The sequence below is a fragment of the Paroedura picta genome, chromosome 18 (genome assembly GCF_049243985.1).
Source record: "Paroedura picta isolate Pp20150507F chromosome 18, Ppicta_v3.0, whole genome shotgun sequence".
Lineage (NCBI taxonomy): Eukaryota > Metazoa > Chordata > Lepidosauria > Squamata > Gekkonidae > Paroedura > Paroedura picta.
This window is the reverse complement of record NC_135386.1, coordinates 16,016,207-16,040,451: the sequence shown is the minus strand read 5'-3', so window position 1 is coordinate 16,040,451 and position 24,245 is coordinate 16,016,207. Positions and strand designations below refer to the sequence as shown.

The window sequence follows — 24,245 nt, the reverse complement described above, 5'->3', positions numbered from 1 at the left end:
TTTCTCCTTTGCTGAATATGGGGAGAAATAAAGGTGTTCCCAAATGTAAAAGGGAAAGACAGTTTTCATCTGTGAAATGCTGGAAGGTTTGCAACATATCCATACTGATCTGTGAATTTCCGTTGAGTCTCTCTCTCTGCCACGGGGCTGCTGAAAAAGTCGGTCTGTGTGCAGCTTCCGCACAAAATCGTGACACATTCATCTGTCCCTCCAGGGTCTCTCTAGTGCTAGCAACCCCTTTGCAAAGAGGTCACGACTAGGTACACAGGCTAATACATGTAAATGTAATAAAGGAAACATGGTAGGCATAAACTTCCCCACCGCGGGTGGCACCTCGCCCTTGCAGACCCTGTAAAACAAAAACACATCAGAGTGCCAGAAGCTTTGGTATCTTCGACACTGCCTTTGAAAGATGGAGGTTATGGAACGTACCCATCTCCGAGAACACCAAGCATCCCTCAGGTTTGCCTTCGTCCACATTTGATCAGTGAAGCTAGTCTTTTAACAGCGAGGAGTTAACGCTAGAGTGTGGGAGGGAATTCTTAATGCAACATGTTTGAGAGCTGGGGGGCTACGGTTAAGGCTGCCAGCCTCAAGGTGGGGCCCAGGTATTGACCAGAGTTACAGCCTACCTCCAGACTTTTGAATATCAGCCAACAGTGTGATACAGCAGCTACATTTCTATAAATTGAGAATAAGGTATGTTGTAATACCCTTTGGGTTAGACCTCATTTGGAAAACTGTGTCCAGTTCTGGGTGCCACCATTTGAGAAGGTAATAGACAAGTTGGAACATGTTCAGGAAAGGTTGTTTGAGGGGGTGGAATGCTGGCCTTATGGGGAGAAGTTGAGAGAGCTGGGTCTGTGTCACTTGGAGAAGAGGAGGGCAAGGGGGGAATAGGATACTGTGGTGAACTACCTCAAAGGTAGGTGTGTTGAAGAGGGGGGAAACTTCAGGAAAAGCTGTTGAACTGGGGACCAACTAACTGCAGCTTTACAGACAAGGACTAGTCTCCACCCTTAAATCTTTAAAATATCCCCATCTGCAGTTGGCAAATGTAGACCAGCCTTCAGCTGGGTGAACTTGGGCTAGTCACAGTCCAGTTCAAGCAGTTCTCTCAGAGCGCTCTCAGCCTCACGTACCACACGTGTCTGTTGTGGGGAGATTCAAATGAGTAGCCATGTTGATCTGAAGTAGTACAATGAAATCTGAGTCCAGTAGCATTAAGTCTGAGGAAGAGGGCCTGCACTCGAAAGCTCACACCTTAAATAAATCTTTTTTGGTCTTAAAGGTTCTACTGGACTCTGATTTTATTGTTGTGGGAAGAGGAAGGGAAGGGGATTGTAAGCTGTTTGGAGACTCCTTCCAGTAATGAGAAAAAGGTAAAGGTAAAGGTATCCCCTGTGCAAGCACTGGGTCATGTCTGACCCTTGGGGTGACGCCCTCTAGCGTTTTCATGGCAGACTCAATACGGGGTGGTTTGCCAGTGTCTTCCCCGGTCATTACCTGGAGTACCCCCAGCAAGCTGGGTACTCATTTTAACCTTGAGCCGGCTGCTGGGATTGAACTCCCAACCTCATAGGCAGAGCTTTCAGACTGAATGTCTGCTGCCTTACCACTCTGCGCCACAAGAGGCTCTTGGTAATGAGAAACAGAACTTAACAAAAAAAAAACTCTTCTTCTAGGGACACCAGTTCCCTGGAATCACGGCTCTTCTGCAGACTAAAGCGATCAGTAACCCTGGAGAAAATGGCTGCTTTGGAGGTTGGAAATATCATACCCCACGGAGATCCCACCCCCACATTAAATACCACCTACTTGCAGCTCCTCCCCCAAAGTCTCCAGGTATTTCCCGGACCAGAGGTGGCAACCTGAGCCAGAACAGATTGCCAGCGTTAGAGAGTCTTGGATCACAGCCTGCAATGTCTCGGGTACAGATCCCTTGTGTCTGCCAAGGACGGCGTTTGTTTTGACTAACCCACAGGCAGCCCAGGTGAGAGAGGCAGGAAGTACGGTTGAGTGGCAGCTGGGGTGGGGAAGGACAGATAAGCATGACACGAAGCCAAGAGGCATGCGGAAATGTATCCCAGGGGACATGTGCAGGCGCATTCCTGGGGCTGAAGTTACATTGTCCTGCCAGGCAAAAGCAGCTTGGTGTTTCTTTCTGGAAAGATGCTACTTGGGGAGAGGAAGGGGGGTTGTTGGCTCACGCAGACCACTCCCTTCCCACGCAGGACCCAGAAGACTCAGTGCAACCCTGTCCAAAGAGGTTTAGAAACTCCTCACCGCATTTCAGAAAGTCTTGATTTACAAAGAAGCTAGCCAGGAACTGAGGGTCTAGATATTTTTAATGGATGCTCTTATACAGGGGTGACCAAACCATGGCTCTCCAGATGTCATGGACTACAATTCCCAAGGGAAGGCGACTGTAAGCCGCTCTGAGCCTCCTTCAGGTAGAGAAAAGTGGGGTATATGAACCAACTCTTCTTCTTCTTCAAAAGAGGTGTTTTTTTTAAATACCCAAAGGAGTCTCCAAGCAGCTTACAAACACCTTTCCCTTCCTCTCCCCACAACAGACACCCTGTGAAAGAGGTCTAAGAGAACTGCTCTATGAGAACAGCTCTAAGAGATCTAGAACTGGCCCAAGGTCACTCAGCTGGCTGCATGTGGAGGGAGGAGTGGGGAATCAAACCCACTTCTCCAGATTCGAATCTGCCATTCTTAACCATTATACCATGCTGGGCCGTAGGCCTTTCATAAATTCACATTACACCCATACTGAAGGGGGGGGGTATAATGCCATAAAGTCTACCTTGCAAAGCAGGCATTTTCTCTAGAGGAACTGATCTCTGTAACCTGCAGATTAACTGCAATTCCAGGAGGATTCTTGAGTGCACACTAGATGCATAGCTAGAGGGAAGTGCTCTGTTTTTTTGTTTTTTTAACTACAGTGATTCATTTTCTAAACCACAAGAAAAACTGGTTTCAGAGTGCAGGTAGAGGTTGATATGGGGGGGGAGCAGATTTGGGCAAGGGCATGTGGGCCAAGAGTCACAAGTAGGCTGCAATACTACTACAAAATTGCTGTAATTGCAAGGGGAGAAGCCAACCACAGAATGGCTGCCATGGGAAGGGGAAGAGCCAAGTACCAAATGACTACCATGAGAAGGGGAGGAGGAAACAATAAAATGGCTACCATGAGCAGGGGAGGAGCCAAGTACAAAATGGCTGCCATACGTAATGGAGTATTCAGCTACAAAATGGCTGCCATAAGTAAGGGAGTATTCAGCTACAAAATGGCTGCCATGGGAATGGGAGGAGCCAAATACCATGGGGAGGAGTCAGCTACAATTTGTCTGCTATGGGAAGGGGAGGAGCCAACTACAAAATCAGTGTAATTGGAAGGGAAGGAGCCAATCACAGAATAGCTGCCATGGGAAGGGGAGGAGTCAAGTACAAAATGGCTGCCATGAGTAAGGGAGTATTCAGCTACAAAATGGTTGCCATAAGTAAGGGAGTATTCAGCTACAAAATGGCTGCCATGGGAATGGGAGGAGCCAAATACCATGGGGAGGAGTCAGCTACAATTTGTCTGCTATGGGAAGGGGAGGAGCCAACTACAAAATCAGTGTAATTGGAAGGGAAGGAGCCAATCACAGAATAGCTGCCATGGGAAGGGGAGGAGTCAAGTACAAAATGGCTGCCATGGGAAGGGGAGGAGCCAAGTACAAAATGGCTGCCATAAGTAAGGGAGTATTCAGCTACAAAATGGCTGCCATGGGAAGGGGAGGAGCCAGGTACAATGGGGAGGAGTTAGCTACAAAATGGCTGCCATGGGCAGGGGAGGAGCCAAGTACAAAATGGCTGCCATAAGTAAGGGAGTATTCAGCTACAAAATGGCTGCCATAAGTAAAGGAGTATTCAGCTACAAAATGGCTGCCATGCGAAGGGAAGGATCCAGGTACAATTGGGAGGTGTCAGCTAAAAAATGGCTGCCATGGGAAGGGGAGGAGCCAATTACTAAATGGGTACCAAGAGAAGGGGAGGAACAAACAACAAAATAGCTACCATGGGCAGGGGAGGAACCAAGTACAAAATGGCTGCCATGAGAAGAGGAGGTGAAAACTACAAAATGGCTGCCATAAGGAAGAATGAAATCAGCTAAAAAATGGCTGCCATGGGAAGGGGAGGAACAAAGTACCATGGGGAGGAGTCAGCTACAATATGTCTGCTATGGGGAGGGGAGGAGCCAACTAAAAATTGCTGTAATTGGAAGGGGAGAAACCTATCACAGAATAGCTGCCATGAGAGAGGGAGTAGTCAAGTAGAAAATGGCTGCCATGGGTAGGGGAGGGGCCAAGTACAAAATGTCTGCCATATTAAGGGGAGGAGCCAACTACAAAATTGCTGTAATTGGAAGGGGAGTAGCCAATCACAGAATAGCTGCCATGGAAAAGGGAGGAGCCAACTACCAAATGACAACCATAAGAAGGGGAGGAGGAAACAATAAAATGGCTACCATGGGCAGTGGAGGAGCCAAGTACAAAATGGCTGTCATGAGAAGAGGAGGAGAAAACTACAAAATGGCTGCCATAAGGAAGGATGAAATCAGCTACAAAATGGCTTCCATGGGAAGGGGAGGAGCCAAATACCATGGGGAGGAGTCAGCTACAGTATGTCTGCTATGGTAAGGGGAGGAGCCAACTACAAAATTGCTGTAATTGGAAGGGGAGAAGCCAATCACAGGATAGCTGCCATGGGAAAGGGAGGAGCCAAGTACAAAATGGCTGCCATAGTAAGGGGAGGAGCCAAGTATAAAATGGCTGCCATAAGTAATGGAGTATTCAGCTACACATTGGCTGCCATGGGAAGGGGAGGAGCCAGGTACAAAATGGCTGTCTTGAGAAAGGGAAGAGGAAACTACAAAATGGCTGCCATAAGGAAGGGTGTATTCAGCTACAAAATGGCTGCCATGGGAAGGGGAGGAACAAGGTACAATGAGGAGGAGTCAGCTACCATATGTCTGCTACGGGAAGGGTAGGATCCAACTACAAAATTGCTGTAATTGGAAGTGGGGAAGCCAACCACAGAATGGCTGCCATGGGAAGGGGAGGGGAGGAGCCAACTGCCAAATGACTACCATGAGAAGGGGAGGAGGAAATGGAAAGGGGAGAAGCCATGTACCATTGGGAGGATCCAACTACAAAATGGCTGCCATGGGAAGCCATGGCAGTCATTTTGTAACTGACTCCTCCCCATTGTATTAGTCTCCTCCCCTTTCCATGGCAGCCATTTTGTAGCTGATTACTCCCCTCCTCATGGCTGTCATGGGAAGGGGAGGACTCTACAACAAAATGGCTGCCATAAGAAGAGGAGGAGTCAACTACAATATGGCTGTCATTACCTGTTTACATTTTCAGATCCTGAGGCATTTTTATTAACTGGGAAAGTCTACAGGGAAAAAGTGTTTTGAATGGAGAATAGATTAATTGTTCCTGAAGACACCAGAAATTCTGACAAAAGCTAAATGGTTGCTTAAAGAGTACCTCCAGACAAACTGCAAGGTGATTTAGAAACTCGAACAGTATGGGATGCAGAGAAAGCGGTTATGATTTTTTTTCCTTCCAAAGCAATAGTACATAGAAAAAAAACAAAAGGAATCAGAAAAACCCTCCTGAATTGCTCTGAGGGTGAAGGAGACAATTATAAAAGTGCTGCCATATTAAGGGGAGTGAAAAATTAGCCAGGGCCAGGTGGAAGGGAGGTGGTTAAAGTGGTTGTTTTTTGATCGGCTGTCCTGCACCATTCGTCTGCTCAAATACACAGCCTCCTCCTTTAAAAATACCCACCAGCGGGAGAGTTGAGTAGGACTTTATGTCATGTCTGCTTTGGTTCTAAATATAAGCTTCATAAAGAACGAGGGGGAACCATCCTTACCTGGGCTAAATACCTATTCTGGTATGTATATTATTTACGTAATATGTGCCCTAATGGGTTCTTCAAAAGCCATTACGGTGTGTAAAGTAAATACCTGTTTTGGAACCTGAGCTAATTCTGAAAGCACATTATTATATTTACATTACATTCCTCCCAGTCTCAAATCTCCTCCACCGAAGTGCCAAGTCACTGACTCACAAATGGATACTTAATCCATAGCAAGGAAATTACCTTTTAAGACCAGACTGGCTGTCTATAAGTTTAATAAATAGATAGTTGGGAAGGAGAACAAAGAAGTTTAATATCCCAATTAGATCCAGCAGAGTGCGGTCTTGTTGGGTGGGTATGCGTTGGCCATAAAGAATGTTCTGTTTAGCCAACAGGCTCCCACATCTTCGCCTACTTCGAAGAGTAGGAAGGAAATAAATAGGTACGGGGGGGGGGGTGGCAAGAAACAGGAAATACTGGGAGCTCAGGAGACCTACATTTCCCACTATAAAGGGTTGACCATTGACTGCTTCCTAGTAGGAGGAGAAACACAGAGGAAAAATGACTTGGCAGAAGTTCCCCAGTATCACTCCCATTTGAATAGCAGGAAGTGATGTCATGGGTCCCTACAATGCTCTAGCTGTCTGTGATTGGTCAGCAGGCTGAAGCTTCTTAATTGGCTTGGCTTGTTATAAGCAGCAGTCTTGTCTAGTTGTTGAGATGAGAACATTTCCCTTCCTATACCTCAAGTAACTAATTTATCCCATAATGTGTCCTAATTTATCCCAATTTATCCCATCCAAATTTATCCCATTCATAGTTCAGTTGAGTGATCTCCGGACACCTTCACTGGAAAACCCACCGCCTGGTTTTGTCTTTAAGTATGGACAAACTGGGCTGAAGAAGATGTATCTTGAACACATTCCATGCTCCTATTATTTGTGTTGTAAAGCTTTGTTCAGCAACTGACTTGGTTTGAAGGCCGCCGGGCTCCTTGTCCTCTTCTTCAGGAGCTATTGGAGTGCCTTTCAGCCTGGGGGGTCCTGTCTGCTGACCTCTGCCTTGAGACTGGGAGAGGTGCTGCCAGCCTGAGTTGGCAATATTAACCTGGAAAGTCCAAGAGTCTGATTCAGTAGAAGGTAGCTTCATTTGTGCTCGTGTGTATTTGAGGAGGGAGGGACCGTGACTCTGTAGCGAAGCACGCAGAAAGTCCCAGGTTCAATCCTTAGCATCTCCAATGAAAAGAGCCAAACAAATATCTACTGTTTGTTTTTTTATATTTAAACTTGTATGCTGCCGCTCTCGGAGACTCACGGCAGGTTTCCAATAAAAAAGTAAAAACCCGTCCCATAAAACCCCATTACATTAAAAGATGGCTATACATAAATTCGTCAGAGTCAATTCCCCATTTCCCCTCCCCTGTTCAGTTGTAGTCACGAGCCCTACCTAGCTGATTTTTGGGGACCAACTCTGGGACCTCAACCGTATGCCTGAGGGAAAGACCTCAGCCTGAGAACTTGATGAGCCACTGGGAGTCTAGTTAGACCAGGGGTAGTCAAACTGCGGCCCTCCAGATGTCCATGGACTACAATTCCCAGAAGCCCCTGCCAGCATTCGCTGGCAGGGGCTTCTGGGAGTTGTAGTCCATGGACATCTGGAGGGCCGCAGTTTGACTACCCCTGGGTTAGACAATGCTTACTGATCCTGGTGGATTGATGTATCAGGCACCTTCATGTGGCCCACACAGCCGCCCCCTAATTCATAGGCACCTTCTGAGATGAATCTTCAAAGGCAGCCCCCAGTTCCAAATTGTCATGTTGGCTTTTCTTTCTCACGGTTATTTGTGCTTGTTTCTGGTTGTTGGCTTGGTTTTTAAAATAATACTAATACTAATACTAATACTAATACTAATACTAATACTAATACTAATACTAATACTAATACTAATACTACTACTACTAATAATAATAATAATAATTCCCCCCCAAGAAGTCTGATGACCCTTGTGGGATGCAGACACATATGTTCTTAGAGGCTTTGCAGCCTGAGCCAAAGGAGGCGGGAGGAGGGGGAGGGGGAGAGGAAAGGCCCCCCAAGAAAGCAGAGGAAATTTTGTCAGACATGAACAGAACAGCATGAGTTCTGGCAAAGGGAGGAATGCGAGCCGTAATGGGAAACACTGCTTTGGCTGGAGCGAAACATCCTTGCACATGCGAGCATATGTTACCAATGTGCTTCCTAATTAAGGACAACATCGAATCGTAGGAAATCCTGCATCCTTCTCTGGATGCCGAACTTTCCTGGACGCTTTGGTGGCCCTGGATCTGTTTCTCCGGCAAAAATCAAACCCACGCAGGAGGGAGAGAAGGGGGTGGGGGGGCGGAGAAGCTAATTCAAAAGTAATGTTTTGCCAGTCATTGACTGGGTTGTCATTAAGGAGATTAATGGACATTCCTCTATACATGACCAACTGCGATTTCTCTCTCCCAACCCCACCTCCGCCCCTTTTTAAACAACCGTTCCTATTAAACCCTAATGAGAGCAGCACAATTCAAAGAATAGAGACCATTTCAGCCGGTGGAGGTGTCTTTGGTAATACATGTAAAGCTCACTGGATTATTAGAGATCTCTCTGAAGGGCAGCTGTGTGTGTGTGTGGGGGGGGGGGGAGTTCTCTCCACAGACCACAAACTCTTGGCAGGCCTGGTTGTATTTGATCACAATGAAGTGATTATTTGAAAAGGAAAGACAGACACGGATCTGCTTTTTGTCTTCGCTCCCGTCCTCTGATCAACACCCTCCTTGCGGCCAAAGTCTTCTCCCTTGAATGGGATCTTCCTTGGATTATGCCCATTAGTGTGAACACAGCTTTCGAGCACTCCAAGAGATTGCAGGAGGCAAGATTGTCAACCGGTGGGGGAGGTCAGCCCAGCGGACATTCCCAGATAACTGGATGCAGGTCTCAAAGAGTGACGGCTTCCCTTTGGCTTCAAGCACCAAAAGCACACCTAATGTGCATGGCACATAAGCGCACAGAAAAGATAGAAACCATGAACCTTCTGAGAGGTCCAACTAGCCATTCCAGAAGTTGCTGTATCTGAAGAAATGTGCTTGCACACTCAACTTTGGATAAAACTTGCCTGGAGTTAAAACTTGCCCTCAAACTTTGTTCATTCCAGAAGGGTCGAGACCAATACCACGTTAGAGCCCGACAAGAGTTTGAACACATAAGCTTTTGAAAGTCAAAGCTTCCTTCAATTTAAATGACAGCCAGCTTGGTGTAGTGCTTAAGAGCATTGGCCTCTAATCTGGAGAGGTTCAATTCCCGACTCCTCCTCTACATGCAGTCAGCAGGGTGACCTTGGCCCAGTCACGGTTGTCTCACAGCCTCACCTCCTTCACAGGGTGTCTGTTGCGGGAAGAGGAAGGGTAGACAATTGTAAGCCAGGGAAACCAGCTCTTCTTCCTCCTCCTCTTCCTCCACCAACACCTTCTTCATCTTCTTCTTCCCCTTCTTTTTCTTCAATTTGACTCTCAAAAGCTTATGCCCTAAAGCTCTTGTTGACTTCTAAAGTGCTCATGGACTAAAATCCCACTGGTCTAAGGAGGTCACCACGGCTGCCCTCGGAAACATTCCAGAGAGTATCTGTCTTATTCTGTTGAAGCAAATGCCCTCTGAAGTTTTAGGGTTAACTTTAGCAAAACTCTAGCAAAACCACTCATGAGTTTTGTGACGGGCAAAATATTATCTATGTAAACATTTTGAAGTCATAGCCAATTTCTGAGAACCCCAACTGCTTTCAAGGCAAGTCACAAGCAGAGGTGGAAACTCCAAGATCTGTAACTTCTTAAGCTAGAGAAGTCTGTCCTATATTTTAACACCTGAAAGAGCATGTATAGCAAAAGGGGCAGAAGGACTCTCTCTTTTTTTTTTTTACCCAGTTCTTTTGGTTACTTGCTCAATCTGCTGCTATGCTAAATGTATATCTGTAAACATTTTCTTTTAAATAATCTTTTAAATAAATAATTTAAAACTTCCAATGCTGGTGGTGGTTCTCTGTACCACACAGACCTTCACCCCATGCTGTTGTAAGGAAGGGTGGGAGGCTGGCAAGTAGCAAGTGGCGATTTCTCCAGGGGCACGCTCAGTGATAAATTGTCCCTTGGTGGCCAAGTGCTGAGCCGCAGGAGACACAGAAGTCAAAAGGGAAGCTGGGAGTTCTGAACTCTCAGTGGGAAATTCCATAGAAATGTCAGTGGTAGCTGTGAGTGTATGTGTGAAAAAGAGAGAGAGAGGAGCCTAGCCAAGAGCTGGGAACCTCTTGAAATGGCTGGACAGGGGCTTTCTGCCACACTGCCTAACAGGGCAAAGGTCACATTAAAAGGCTCCATACCACCCAGTTCCTATTTTGTTCGCCCAGGGAGGGAGCTCTAAAAACAGGCTCCTCTGTCTTCCATATGCATCTCAAGCTTTTTGGAGCAATATTTTGGGGGTACGGGGAGAGGGAACTTGTCCTCTTTCCTCTTTCCTCATTCCTTCCCCACGCCATCTATTTGTTGCATTGTTTTTCTTGGCTCTTTCTCACTTTCCATTTTTTTTTCATTATTAGTTCTTTATGATCTTCTGCTTCCTATCTCCTCCCCCCCTTTCTTTCGTGGCTCTTCTCCCAGTTGCTATCCTCTGAGGCCTCCCGAGTTTCCCTTAGCTAATGAAACTGGAGCTGCCCAACTCCTTTTGCAAACCAGCTGTTTCCTCTTTAAAGATAAACTCATCTTTATTCAATGGAGTTCCTGAGCAGAGCTGAGTCGGCTAAAAAACAAAGTCCACATTTGGTGACAGCTACAGACAGGGCTGGGGGGTGGTGATATGTCAGAATCAGCCCAGGGCTGGGAAAAAGGGTCCAAGGTGGAACCAGCCAGGTTTCATGGCTTATAACAGCCCTTCTAGGCTTGGTTATTATTACAACAGCAGAACATTCGCCGGTTCAGCTCATGTCCTGTTCGCCAGTGATAAAGGGGGAGGATTTTTCAACAGATTGCTAGACAATTGTTTACAGGCGTTGAAGCAGAAGAGGAGTTGTTTTTTTTAATGCCCTGCTTTTCACTACCCAAAGTCTTAAAGCAGCTTCCAGTCGCCTTCCCTTCCTCTCTCCACAACAGACACCCTAGGAGGTAGGTGGGTCTGAGAGAGCCCTGGCAGAACTGCTGTGTGAGAACAGCTCTCACAGGGCAGTGTCTAGCCCAAGGTCACCCAGCTGGCTGCATGTAGAGGGAATCCAACCCAGATTAGAGACCATCGCTCTTAACCACAGCACCAAGCCTTTCAGCAAGTCGTACTGGTGGTGCAACTGTCTTTTTTCATGTGTGTGCTTTGGAGAGGGACATGGCTCAGCAGCAGAGCACCTGCATGGCTTGCAAGAGGTCCCAGGCTCAATCCCAGGCATCTCCAGCTAAAAGGCTAAGGTGAGCTGCACCTGAGACCCAAGAGAGCTGCTGTCAGCCTGAGCAGGCAATGTAGACTTGGACGGATCAGTGGTCTGATTCAGTCTAAGGCTGCTTCATATTACTGTACGTTCACATGGGCCAGGGGTAGTCAAACTGCGGCCCTCCAGATGTCCATGGACTCCAGTTCCCAGGAGCCCCTGCCAATGCTGGCAGGGGCTCCTGGGAACTGGAGTCCATGGACATCTGGAGGGCCGCAGTTTGACTACCCCTGCATGGGCAGCCAGCCTGACAAAGTTCTGTGTGTTTAGTGCTGTCAAGTAACTTCTGATGTCTGTAAATGAATGTCCTCGAAAAACATCCTCTTGTCGCCAGGCTCACTCGGGTCTTACAGGCTGAGGGCCATAGCTCCCTGGAGGGAATCCATCCCTTTTCCACAGGGTCTTTCTTTCCTCCTGCTACCTTCAGCTTCTCCTAGCGTGACTGTCTTTTCCCGGAAGTCTGACTCCTCCCTTTCCCCAGGCTTAGGCTCTGCTTGGCAGGCAGTTGCTTAAAAGGATCAGCGACGAAACATGTACATTAGTCTGGAGGCTGGCACCCCTAACCTTCACCTTGGCATCATGAAGCAGGGGAAGAAAGCCCCCCTCCCGAAGCAGCCAATACGGGGAAATTCCCCACAAAGCCCTGCTTGGCCCCAAAAGCCAGCAGCAAATCCCATGATGGCTAAAGGAGAAGAAGAGTTGGTTTTCGTATCCCACTTTTTGCTAGCCAAAGGAGTCTCAAAGCAGCGTTCCTGTCCTCTCCCTACAACAGATGCCCTGTGAGGGAGTTGAGGCCGAGAGAGTTCTAAGAGAACTGTGTAACAGCTCTAACAGGGCTGTGACTATCCCAAGGTCACTTGGCTGGCTGGAGGGGGGAATTAAACCCTGCTGTAGTTGTTGGTTTCTTCCATTCTGCCAGGGGCTGGACTAGATGATCTTGGAGGCCACTTCCAGTTCTATGATTCTAAGATTCTTCTTTCTTCAGTGGTTCAAGGAGAATTAGGCCAAGATCACTCAACTAAAAACAAAAGCCTCGTTGTTATTCACTCGTCTAAGACAACGTGGCATGAATAATGTGTGTGCCACATGAGAAGTGGCATTTGTGTGTTTTACGGCTGTTTTTTACGTGCTGTAACTGTTGTCATGGATTATTGCTTGAGACAAATACAAAGCTGTTGCTACCAGTATTTAGAAATAAAACAGGTTTTGCATCTTGTAACTCACCTGGAGTTTCTTTTGAAAGGAAGGCAAGTTAAAAAAAAACAATAACACTGTCTTTTCAATGCAATACAGCTGATAATAAAATTAAAGCAATACAATCATGGTACAGGCCGCCTCCCACGAGATAAATAGAGACCCTCATTTATTAATTGAGAAATCACACCACGGTGTTCCCATGAGTGTGCTGGCCAAGTAGCATGCAGAGTTGTTGGTGATTCTTTCATTCACAAGGCACGTGAGCCAATGTGGTGTTTGATTTGGCTCAGGTAGACCTGGGTTCAAATTCTCTGGGTCATCTTCAGTCTCTTATCCTCTGCCCCTCTCTCTCAGCCTCACTTGTCCCTTAGGGGCTGTGGGAATAAATTACAGGTGAGTATTATTTTCTGCTCTTTACCTTGGAAAAATCTGTCTTTGTGAATTAAAGGTTTGGGATATTGGGGGTTCAAAAGAAGTGAAAGTTATCTCTCTTTCGACCAGGCTTTCTCAACCAAGGTTTTGTGAATCCTTGGGGTTTCTTGACAACCTTGGAAGGGTTTATTGAATGGGTGGGAGTTAATTATGTATATATTTTTAAAAATGGTTAAACATTTATTGGGTAATATATGGTAATGCCGACCCACCCACCACTCCCAAAATGGCCAGTGATGGGCCTGGATGAGGTAGGAAGGAGAGGGTCTCCAAATGGGCGTGTCCACAGCTCTGCTTCCCAGCCATATTCTGCCTGATCAAACCACTTCTGGGGTTTCTCAAAGCCTGAAGAATGTTTCTGGGGTTTCTCAACGGTATACAAGTTGAGAAAGATGGCATGAGAAATTAAGCGACCATCTTTTATTGACTCGCAGGAGGGAAAATTGTTTAATTTGGGTTGCTCAAACAAAATTATTTTGAGAAAATGTAAGAACGATATTACTCTTCAAAAGGTTAAAGATGCCCTTGTTGGCTTCTATGTAGCAACCCAGGTTCTCTTTGGTGGTCTCACATCCAGCTCCTTTCTAAAAAATATTAATTGCCATTGTCACAGCAAGCTTATGGCAACTCCATTGGGTCTCCCAGGCAATAGATGAGGTTTGCCATGGCCTTCCTCTGCCTAGCAGCCCTAGACCTTCCAGGTGGCCTCCCCGCCCATCCAAATACTAACCAGGGATGATTGACCTGAGCTATGAAGATATCAGACTAGTCTGGACTACCCGCATCCAATTACTAACCAGGGTCAACCCTGCTAAGCTTCTGCGATCCAACCAGACTTCACTAACTTAGGCCACCTAGGACAAGGGATATGTGCTGTTGACGGATGAAAGTAGGGTCAGGTGGGAGTCAGGATCCAACCCCCACTCTTGCCATGAAACTCTCCAAGTGTATGTGACTTCTCTCTAACTCATATGGACAAACTCACACTGGGGTCGGCCTTCCAGAGTGGGAACTACCTACATATATAAGTACCGTCAACTTGCAACTAATTTATGGCCACCCCAGCAAGGGGTTTTCAAGGCAAATGAGAAACAGAGGTGGTTGGCCGTTGTCATCCTTTCAGAGCCTTCCTTGTTCTCCCACCCAAGGACCAATCCTGCTTAGCGTCTGAGATCCGATGAGATTAGGTGATGCCGTGCTACCTTTCCTCCAGCTTTGGAAACCGGATCCATCATGACCTGACTTGGAGCACTCCCAAGTGAGCAGAAACCCATATGCGTCCCTCAAGTTCAAAAACATGCCCACCCCTGCCCCAAAGCCAACGACTGGTAAAGTAGCCAGGATCGGTGTTAGAACGTCCTTCCTGGTGACATAACTTGCAGTGACTTTCTGTCTTTCCTTCGTGGCCCTGACGCTGTGCTGATCAATGCATCAGCTGTTTGTGGCATGCTTTCCCCACTTCTGGCAGCGTGCGGGTTGAAAAGGGCGCCTGCCTTTCTAATAACTCAGAGCTGTTTGTGGCTTCTACTATGTAAATCTCTTTATCCAATCAATCAAACTTGAAATAAAATACACCAACCTGCCGCTCGGATAGTTCAGAAATCCCCAATCGCGGGACGCCTGAGAGTTCCAGGCAAGTAGAAGGTTTGTATTCCTTTGCCTTCCTCCTCCCCCCTGCCCCCTAGCCCTCCCCCCATATACACACACACACACACACACTTTCAAGGGGATCTTTGCCAAGCTCATTAGAGGGAAAATATTTGGGGGGGGGAGGTTGTCCTGATGACTGTTGCAATATACCGGGCCTGTTGCGTGGGCGAGGGAGGGGAAGAGGAGGCCTTCACCAAAATGGTTTACACGGCTCATCTGACGACATTAGCTTTATAACTGAATTGCATGATGTGAAGGGCACGGCGGAGATTAAAGGGGGATTACGGTCTACAAGCGCAGAACCAAAGCATCACAGTAAATTGACTTGACTTGGCAGCCTGCGAAGTGAAGTTGGCAAGTTTTCACTGACTAATCGTACAAAATCCAGGTCGGCGGTGTAAGTTAGACGGCCCTTTTGCGCAGGCCAGAAATGTTAAGCTTTCAAGGTGGGAGGTTTGGGAGGGGGTTTCGGAGAGGGGAGGGTGGGAGTGGGTGTTGAGAAAGCCTTTGGCAGGAGGACAAGAAGGGCAGCCTGGGGCAGAATTGGCCGTTCAGGACATAGCCACCAAGGGTCACACCAGAGGATCTGATAAGGATTACATTAAGACTGGGGGAGACCTGAAGGTCTGGGGACAGGGGTGTGGTAAGGGGCATCAGTGCTAGTGTGGCAACATTATTTCTGGGGGAAACCTGAAAATGACAGCTGGTAGTTCTATGAATCCACAGAAACTTTGTGTCTTTGCCATAGAGTTCATGGCGATTCCTAGAGTGACCTCCTGTCACTTCCTGGTTTCCTCCCAGAAGTGATGTCACCATCCTAATGTCGCTGCAATGTTTTGTTTTGTTTTGTTTTAATTCCCCAGGCTGTCTGTGGGACCGTGGTTAGGAAATTGTGCAGGATGGGGATAAGGAACACAATCTAACAAAATTTGAGGCAGAGGAGCTTTTGCGAGTTGCTGCTCATGTCTTCAAATGTAACAATGATTCTCGAAATCTTCTACCTTGCTACAAATTTTGTTAGTCCTTAAGTCGAACAAGAAGAGCTGGATTTTTAATACCCTGCTTGTCACTACCTGAAGGAGTCTCAGAGTGTCTTACAAAGACCTTTCCCTTCCTCTCTCCACAACAGACACCCTGTGAGGTGGGTGGGGCTGAGAGAGTTCTGAGAGAACAAGGTCACCTAGCTGGCTGTGTGTGAAGGAAGAACGGGGAAGTAAACCCAATTCTCCATATTAGAGGCTGCCGCTCTCAACCACGACACCACACCGGTGCTGCTGGCCTCTTGCTTCTTTCCACTGCTACAGACAGACTAAAATGGCTACGCATCTTGCTCTGTAACCATTAGAATAATATTGTGTTTGCAGCAGGCAGAAACCCAACGGGCTTGCTGGAGAGAAGCTTTCCAGAGGTTGAGGACAATCTCCAAAGAGATCTCGACCCACTGCACTGGCAACCACTTCTCCTGCAGCGATGGAGGAGGACCTCTTTGAACAGGTAGGCCCATTTTAGTGAAAGGGAGGCTCCTGTTGACAGAAGCATCGCTGCAGAAATTCTGCATTGCTTGGACCCCGTTTGTATCGATTGGGGACTGGGGGAATGGAAAAGCCATAAAAGAATATCATATCTATTGAGCACGCATGAAATATCTCAGTGTGCATACCACACATGCCAACAAGTTCAGAATACATCCCCTAAAAAATTCGCTGCCTTTCCAAGATAGGCACTTTATACACATTTTAATTTTCGGAAATATTGTTTTATCACCTCTTGTGGTTTAAGATGATGCTTTTGGGCTGGGTAGCCATATTGGGTGGCAGTAGAAAAGTCAGATGCGAATCCAGGGACAAATTAAATGCCAACTAATTGTCCATGGTTTCAGCTTTCAGAAATCAAAGCTCCATGTGTTAGTTAGAAATAGGTTTAGGATGGTGCCTTTTACGTGAGTGGTTTCTATTGTGGAGTTAAGAAATACAGTCTTCCACAAATATAGATACACACTGTTGTATATAACTTTTTCCCCCAATTTACAACACGGTGCGGAAGTTCTTTGATACAGCTGGTTCTGGTCCTGCATTTTGAACCTTTATGCAGAGAAGCACACTGCAAGACCCAGGGGAGGAATAGGAAAGATTTTCAGGCTGAGGATTCTGCCAGTACAAATAATGTGCCGGATCAGAACCGGCCACATCAGATTAAAGAAGGATGGGTTTTATTAATACGGTCAAAAAACAGCAAAGAAGGCCCATTTGATTACTTGATTGTTAACATACATCAGATAAAAATGGAAACATCGGTGAAAGGATATAAAAACACGGCAAGGGTGAAATTGCCCATTTTGTTTGAGGCTAAGAGGCAAGATTTTGGCCCCTGCATTTGAAACTGCCTTTGTCCTGGCATCCAGAAGGAATCTTAACAGGCAGCCCTCTGCATACGATTAAAGTTTTTTCAAACTTCTGTGCCTGCAGACCCCTGAGTCAGACAAGCTAGCACCTCGAAGCTCTGTTCTCCTTATGGTGTCCTCGGACTCTAACTCCGCCATCTCTCGAATTCTTGATGGGCTGTCTTGTGGGCTCTTGACCTGTTCACGCCTCTTCCACATAAACAGGCTGCCCGCAGAAATGGGGCCAGTGGCAGGCCAAACCACACTGATTGGGAACCCAGAGGGAGTCTGACTCGGAACCCGGCTTCCCCCTGCCCACCCCTACCTCCCGGAAACTCCACTGTGCCCTAGGGACATAGCAAAGATTCCCCGAGATCAGAAGGAAACAAATCACAGCAAATGGCTCAAGGATTGCTTGGGATGTTCAGCACCAGCCAATCATATCTAGGATGTGCTTGCAGGCTGTTAGCCAGAGTCAAAGTATTCGGGATATTCGGTCATCGAATACATTCCCTGAAAAATTCGCCACGTTTCCAAGATAGGCACTATAGATTCGCTTTCATTTTTAAAAACTTAAAAAAATATATATTTCATGTGATTTAAAGATGCTTTGGGCTGGGTAGCCATGTTGTCGGGTGGCAGAAGAGTCAGATGTGAATCCAGGGACAAATTAAAAGCCAAGTAACTCGCCATGGTTTCAGCGTTAGGTAGAAATAGGTTTAGGATGGTGCCTTTTACGGGAGTGGTTTCCATTGTGGAGTTAAGAAATATAGTCTTCCCAAAATATCAATCTTTACTCATGGTCTCGCTGCTTTTAGGGGATTTAATGGGGAAGCTTGTGAGCAAATAAATAAAACGAACCCATAAGCAGGTGTGTGAATGTGGATTTTTAGAAACAGGAAGCCTTTTGGCTTGTAGCTTAGAGCCAGGGTCCAGGATCACCTTAAAGACTAACAAAATTTGTGGCCGGTTGTGAGCTTTTGTGAGTCACTCCTCGCTTATTTAGAGGTTTTAGCTTGGAAATAATTTGGCAACTCATCGATCTAATCAGTCCAATAGCTGTTCGGAGGGTGTGTGTGTGTGGGGGGGGGTTAAGACAATTTCAGCTCTTGATGTGACATCTCCCTTCCCCCACATTCAGAAGGGTCTCAGCGATGAGGCCGGCTTGTGATTCCTGAAATGAATGGCATGGCATTGTGGCGATCCTCCACGGCCAGCACCTGTGCCTGCCACCCGATATGTGGGTTTCTGCCACGTCCCCCCCCCCTTCCTCCTCCATGCCTAGAGGAATGGCTATATGAAGCCGGCTAAGAGGCATTCCAACAGATTATGAAGTTCAACTATTCCGGCCCCTGCTGTTCAGAAGTAACTGAACCAGATAGGAATTTCACACATGCCCCTCATAGACCTGGGTGGGGTGCTGGCAGGCCAGGGGGGTGGGGGGAGAGACTACAATCCTATTGCCAGTAGCCCATGTGACAGAAGAAGCAGAAGAAGCAGCAGAAGCAGAAGAAGTCCACTTTTGCCCCTTTTAATGGCCCAACGTGTTCCCCATTCCTTCGTTTTGACCTCACAGGTTGGTTGCATCTGCCCATTTGCCCCCAATTTTGACAGATTTACCCTCAAATTCCCCTTTCATCAAGTTCTCTTTTAATTACCCTCCCATTTGCACAACTGGGGATTCATCTGTCCATTCATCTTGAATCTTGAATCTTTGACTATGTTTTCCCCCTAAAGCGGAACCCAAAGGAATGACCACCTTATAAACTTATGTTATTTCTGAAAGGCCCTTGGATCTGGTAAACATGGTCATGATGTTCTCAATGATTCCAACAGTAAGTCCTTTGAATGCATGTTGAACAGGTTTGCTTTTTTTTTTTTTGTATGAGTGCTTTCCTCAAATTTTGGTGGTGGTGTGAAAGACCATCAAACCACAGTCAACATATGGCCATCCCAAGTGGGGTTTGAGACCAGAGATGTTCAGTGATACATTGCCATTGCCTGCCTCTGAGTGGGGACCTTGGAGCTCCTTAGAGGTCTCCCATCCAAGGACTAACCAAGGCTGCTTAGCTTCCATAACCTGTCAAGGTCAAGTCAGTCTGGGCTAGCGAGGTCAGGGGAAATCTATTCATCTGCTAAAGCACCACTGATCCAACCAGATTGTAAGCCATTTACATTGCCAAGGACACTAACTCAGGGATAATGCAGTTCTTTGTGACTCATTGGTATGATTTGTGGCCGATTTAACCGTCTCTTGAAACAACTGCGGCAGAATGGAGCCGCTGTACCTCAAGGACGGAGGGGAGCAGAATTCTATCAGGCTGGGTGCACATGCTCAAAATGCCGACAGTGTTGAACTGTCCGGAAGGGACATGGTGAAGTAACATGCTTGAATTGCCAGGAATGGGTCAATAATGAGATGGCTCTGTCAAATCCTTGGTTGGGACTTGAGCCGGACTCCGTTTGTGCTGAACCTCAGTTTGTCAGCCCATCCATAGCTCTTCTTCCTAAATAAACATGTGCCTTCTTCAGCCTGTACGAATGCAAGCATCCAGAAGAAGTTCCTGACAGTTAGAGCAGTTCCTCAGTGGAACAAGCTTCCTCGGGAGGTGGTGGGCTCTCCATATTTGGAGATTTTTAAGCAGAGGCTGGATAGCCATCTGACACAGAGGCTGATTCTGTTAAGGCTTAAGTGGATGAGCGAGAGGGTTGTGAGTGTCCTGCATAGTGCAGAGGGTTGGACTAGATGGCCCATGAGGTCCCTTCCAACTCTATCATTCTATGATTCTATGATTCTAAGTACCATCCCACATCCCAAATACTGTCCCTCCTAAAATTTCACCTGAAGCTTTTACGGATGCCAGTTCTCCAAAGCTTATGAGTTATTTCTAGATGATTTAACCATCAGTGGAACCGAACTTTCCTGCCCCCCATCCCACTGTAACCCACTGATCTCCCCCCCAAAAGTGCTTCACCTGGATCACTGAAAAAAGAAGAAAGAGGGTCTGCAGCAAGAGGGGGAAATCTGGAAAAACTTCCACTATGGCCTGAATCTATCCCCATAAAATCCACAAAAACTCCCCAATTAATCAGGCGACCCAACTGGCCTGAATGGTGGAGTCAGTTTCCCGCACATCTTTATCATTGTTATTATTGCTTGCAAATTTGGAATTATTTTTGACCTACAAAGTGCGTAGTTGCTAACGGATTTCAGGCCACGGTGAGCCACTAATGACTTAAGTTTGTTGTTCCAGGCCCCCCGCCCCCCTCCTAGCGCTTGGCTGCAGCTGTTCCTACAAATTCTTCTCATTTTATCTAAACAGCAGGATTTGGGGACAATATTTGACAGTAAGGATGCTGATTTTCACACTGGCTTTCTCAGCCCCAGGTTCTTAATCCAGGAGTGAGTTCCAGCCCCCTTGTAGAGAAATTTGAACCTTATAGAGATGTCGTGGATTTACGAGGGGTCCGAAATCCTTCTCGGATTGCTGCCGCGAGCCTTCGGAGCAAAGCTGGCTTTCTATGCGGGTACCTGGCCGAAGCGATTCTAAAGCAGCTGAAAAAGGGCACCGCATTCATTACGCCAACCATAATTTGAGTGCAATTGGAAGGAAAAACCAGACAAAACAGAAGGAATTGTGTTCCCTTCTCATGCAGGGAAATCCACATGTATGACCTCTCCCTATTATGGTGTATGCGGGGGTGAGCCATGGGGCCTTGCAGCCGCAGCTCCCCGCAGCTAGACTTGCCTGCAAATGACACATGCCATTTTTCAGGAAATATCTGCAGGGTTGCAGTGATTTGCAAGCAGGCTCTTTAACGTTCTTCTTTGACCTTTAATGGTCGGAGGGCATTCGCAGGATTCCCGGCAATGTCAACTTACAGAGAGAGACGCACACGCATCCGAGACAAATTTAAAGGTCTCTGCGTTGCGATGTCTTAATTGTCATTGAGGGCTGCTTATGTATTTTAAGTAGCTGCGTACAGCGTGTTTTTTTTTCTCGTGATTCCACCAGTGTGACCTCGGGCAAGAAACAGGGCCACAAGCTGCAGAGAGGGCCAGAGCGGGGAAGGGTTCCTTTCGTAACGCAGCTGACATTTCAAAGGTCCGGGGCAACTGCAGCACAAGCTGTGCTCCGGGGCCTTCGGCTTGGACGGAGGCGCCACGATCCGGCATGCTTGCTGGTTATTCTCGGAGAGGGCCGTTTTGCACGACAGCTGGGAGAGCGGTTGGAATCCGGGCGAAGGGGAAGATGCAAAGTCACGGCCTCGGCCTCCAGGCTCTGCTCCTTGAGGGATTCTGGCCAGAATACTTTACTCCGGGGGATTGGATCCAGCTGAAGCAAAGGCTGCACTGATTCCGAACATTGATGGGAAGGAGACATGCCCTGAACGTTCTCCGTTTCCGCCCCTGGTTGTGGATACCGCTGCACAGGTCTCACATAGCAGCTGGCATGGCGGGCGAGGAACTGGGGCGGGAGGGCCAGATATGAATCTCCAGTCTCTGCGTTGTCCTTTTCCATCAATTCTTCATTGATGTGTGGTGTTTGGCTCAATAGAAAAGCTGGGTTCTTTGCAACCTGCTTTTTACTACATCAAGGGGTAGTCTGTGGGGTAGGTGGGACTGAGAGAACTCTGAGACAGCTGTGATTGGCCCAAGGTCACCCAGTAGGCCCCATGTGTCTCAAAGCAGCTTCCAATCACCTCCCTTCCCCTCCCCAAAACAGACACCCTGGGAGGGAGGTGGGGCCGAGAGAGCTCTGAGTGACTGGCCCAAGGTCACCCACAGGGCTGCCTGTGGAGGAGTCAGGAATCAAGCCCAGTTCTCCAGATCAGAGCCCAGCATTCTAAACCACTGCACCAAACTGGCTCAAATGGGTGAAAGAGAGCCCGGTCGGCTGCTCTGTGCAGCTGGTAAGAGGATAAAAACAGAATAGAAACCCTGATTGATAGTGCCGTGTTCTAGTGGAGCAACTTCCTAATTTACACCATATATATATTTCCACTGTGGCTACCCCAGGTCTCTAGGAGAGTAATGAAAGCCAGTGGGCCAAGGTGGTCACGCTCCTTGGCTTTCCTATTGATCCACAGACCTCCGTGCCTGCAAGGAGATGGAGCTGAAATAGCTGAGTGGGTCTCATTTGATCTTAATTACACTCCGAACGGCTCAGCCCATCTTCACGTTGACTGGCAAAAAGGCTCTCATGGTGGGGGTGGGGGGGGGGAGAGAATTCCACTCCCACCCCGCCACTTGCTTAAACAGCTGGGTTCAACCTCTCTGCTTCCAGGCTTAATGGATCGGCATGGCTGTGTTTGAGTTCCGCTAATGCCTTTGGTGCTTATTTACCGAGTCAATTAACGAAAGATAACCCTCCATTGTGCAATCCTCAATAAATCAATGGCGCTAAAACTATCTTGGAAAGTTCCCCATTATTTCCCCGAAAACTGTTGACTCTAGCCGCTTAAGAAAGGCAGCCCCCTTCAGCCGAGCTTGGCAGAGGGGAAACAGGTTTTGTTTTAGGTCAATACGTGTCCATTGGTTTGAGGGGGAGGGAGTGGGAGAAGGAGTATTGAGGTTTGTTTCAGAGGGAAAACTTAGTGCTGGATCCAAGCCCGGTGGTACCTTGAGAGCCAGTTTGGTGTAGTGGTTAGGAGTGCGGACTTCTAATCTGGCATGCCGGGTTCGATTCTGCGCTCCCCCACAAGCAACCAGCTGGGTGACCTTGGGCTCGCCATGGCACTGATAAAACTGTTCTGACCAAGCAGTGATATCAGGGCTCTCTCAGCCTCACCTCCTTCACAGGGTGTCTGTTGTGGGGAGAGGAATGGAAAGGCGACTGTAAGCCATTTTGAGATTCCTTCGGGTAGAGAAAAGCGGCATATAAGAACCAACTCTTCTTCTTCTTCTTCTTCTTCTTCTTCTTCTTCTTCTTCTTCTTCTTCTTCTTCTTCTTCTCCAATCAGTTTTGGGGTGCATGAACTTCCGAGACTCACAGATCCTTTCTTCGAAGCTTAAAAGCTGAAAATCTTGTCGGTCCTGAAGGCATCACTGAACTTGACGCGTCAGGGTCATTGGGAGTGATGCCCTGGTGTCTGGACAAAACTCTATGGTTAGAAGCAAACTCTACCAACGAGGTTTGCCCAAAAGCCAGAGTGCCATTCTCCTTCCCAGATGTATAAATATAAATATAATAAATAAATAAATGTTTCCAATGTGCCAAAGTCACTTCCATGTTGGACAGATCTTGCATCCCTACGTTACACCCAGTGACTGGCAAGTGACCATGGATGGTCCTCTGGAATTGTAATGTGGCAGCGCTGTTGCTTCTGAGCACTGGTCTTCAGAGCTTGACTGCCTCTGGATGTGGAGGTTCCCTTTCGCCACCCTGCCCAGGAGCCACTGATAGACCTGTCCCCGTAAATCTGCCTTATCCTCTTTAAAAGTAATCCCTGCTGGTGGCTATTTTTACCCCTTTAGGCACTGAAGTCCATCTTCAAAGTCTGACATCCAATTTACCCACTGTATCCAGAGCAGGACCCTGGGAGACACAACCAAACCTTAACTCCTACAGAAGCTAGTTCTTCACCATAGTGTGCCCATTTTCAGTGGCTCGTCACCTGGGAGAAGCCGATGGCTCTGTTTGCCGTCGAGTCCCCGAAGCCGAACTTTGAAGATCTGGAATGTAGTTGTGAGTGTCCGGCATAGTGCAGGGGGTTGGATTAGATGACCCTGGTGCTCCCTTCCATGGTCCGATGAGTCCATTAACTCTATACCTTTTCTGGTAGCCGTTCTGCAAAGGCAAACGAGATTTCGATCTTTGTGGCCATTTTCGCCTCGCGGGTCGGTGTCCGAGAAAGCGCCCGTCCATATAACTTCACTAAAATGGCACTGAGCAAGACGGGAGGGGACTCAAAGTGATCCCGGCCTCTCTCATTCAGCAGCCAAGTTGACTTTGAGGGAGGAAATCAATTCCTGCTCTTTTCCTCCTTGTGCTTCTGAAGTCCGCAGCCTTGACCGTAAATTGAATATTACACCACGGTGGAGAACATCTTCGTTGTCAAGCGAGGGGCTGCATTCTTCCGCTGATGATGATTGGTGGCTTTAAAACTCACATGACTGCTGGGTAATAAATGGGAACTGTCACGGAGCATGGACTGTTGTGGGCTGGATATTCTTCT

General features: G+C 47.4%; 1 long non-coding RNA gene across 3 annotated transcripts in view; it reads right to left on the bottom strand.

Annotated features, from left to right (window-relative positions):
• Positions 1-12,340: 12,340 nt before the first annotated feature.
• Positions 12,341-24,245, bottom strand: part of LOC143827649 (uncharacterized) — an 89,874-nt gene continuing 77,969 nt past the window's right edge. Inside the window, exon 7 of one of the 3 annotated variants that reach the window (XR_013227372.1) lies at positions 12,341-12,978. This is a non-coding gene — a long non-coding RNA (uncharacterized LOC143827649). The remainder of the gene's footprint in view (positions 12,979-24,245) is intronic. The other 2 variants (XR_013227373.1, XR_013227379.1) reach the window with 2 other exon arrangements.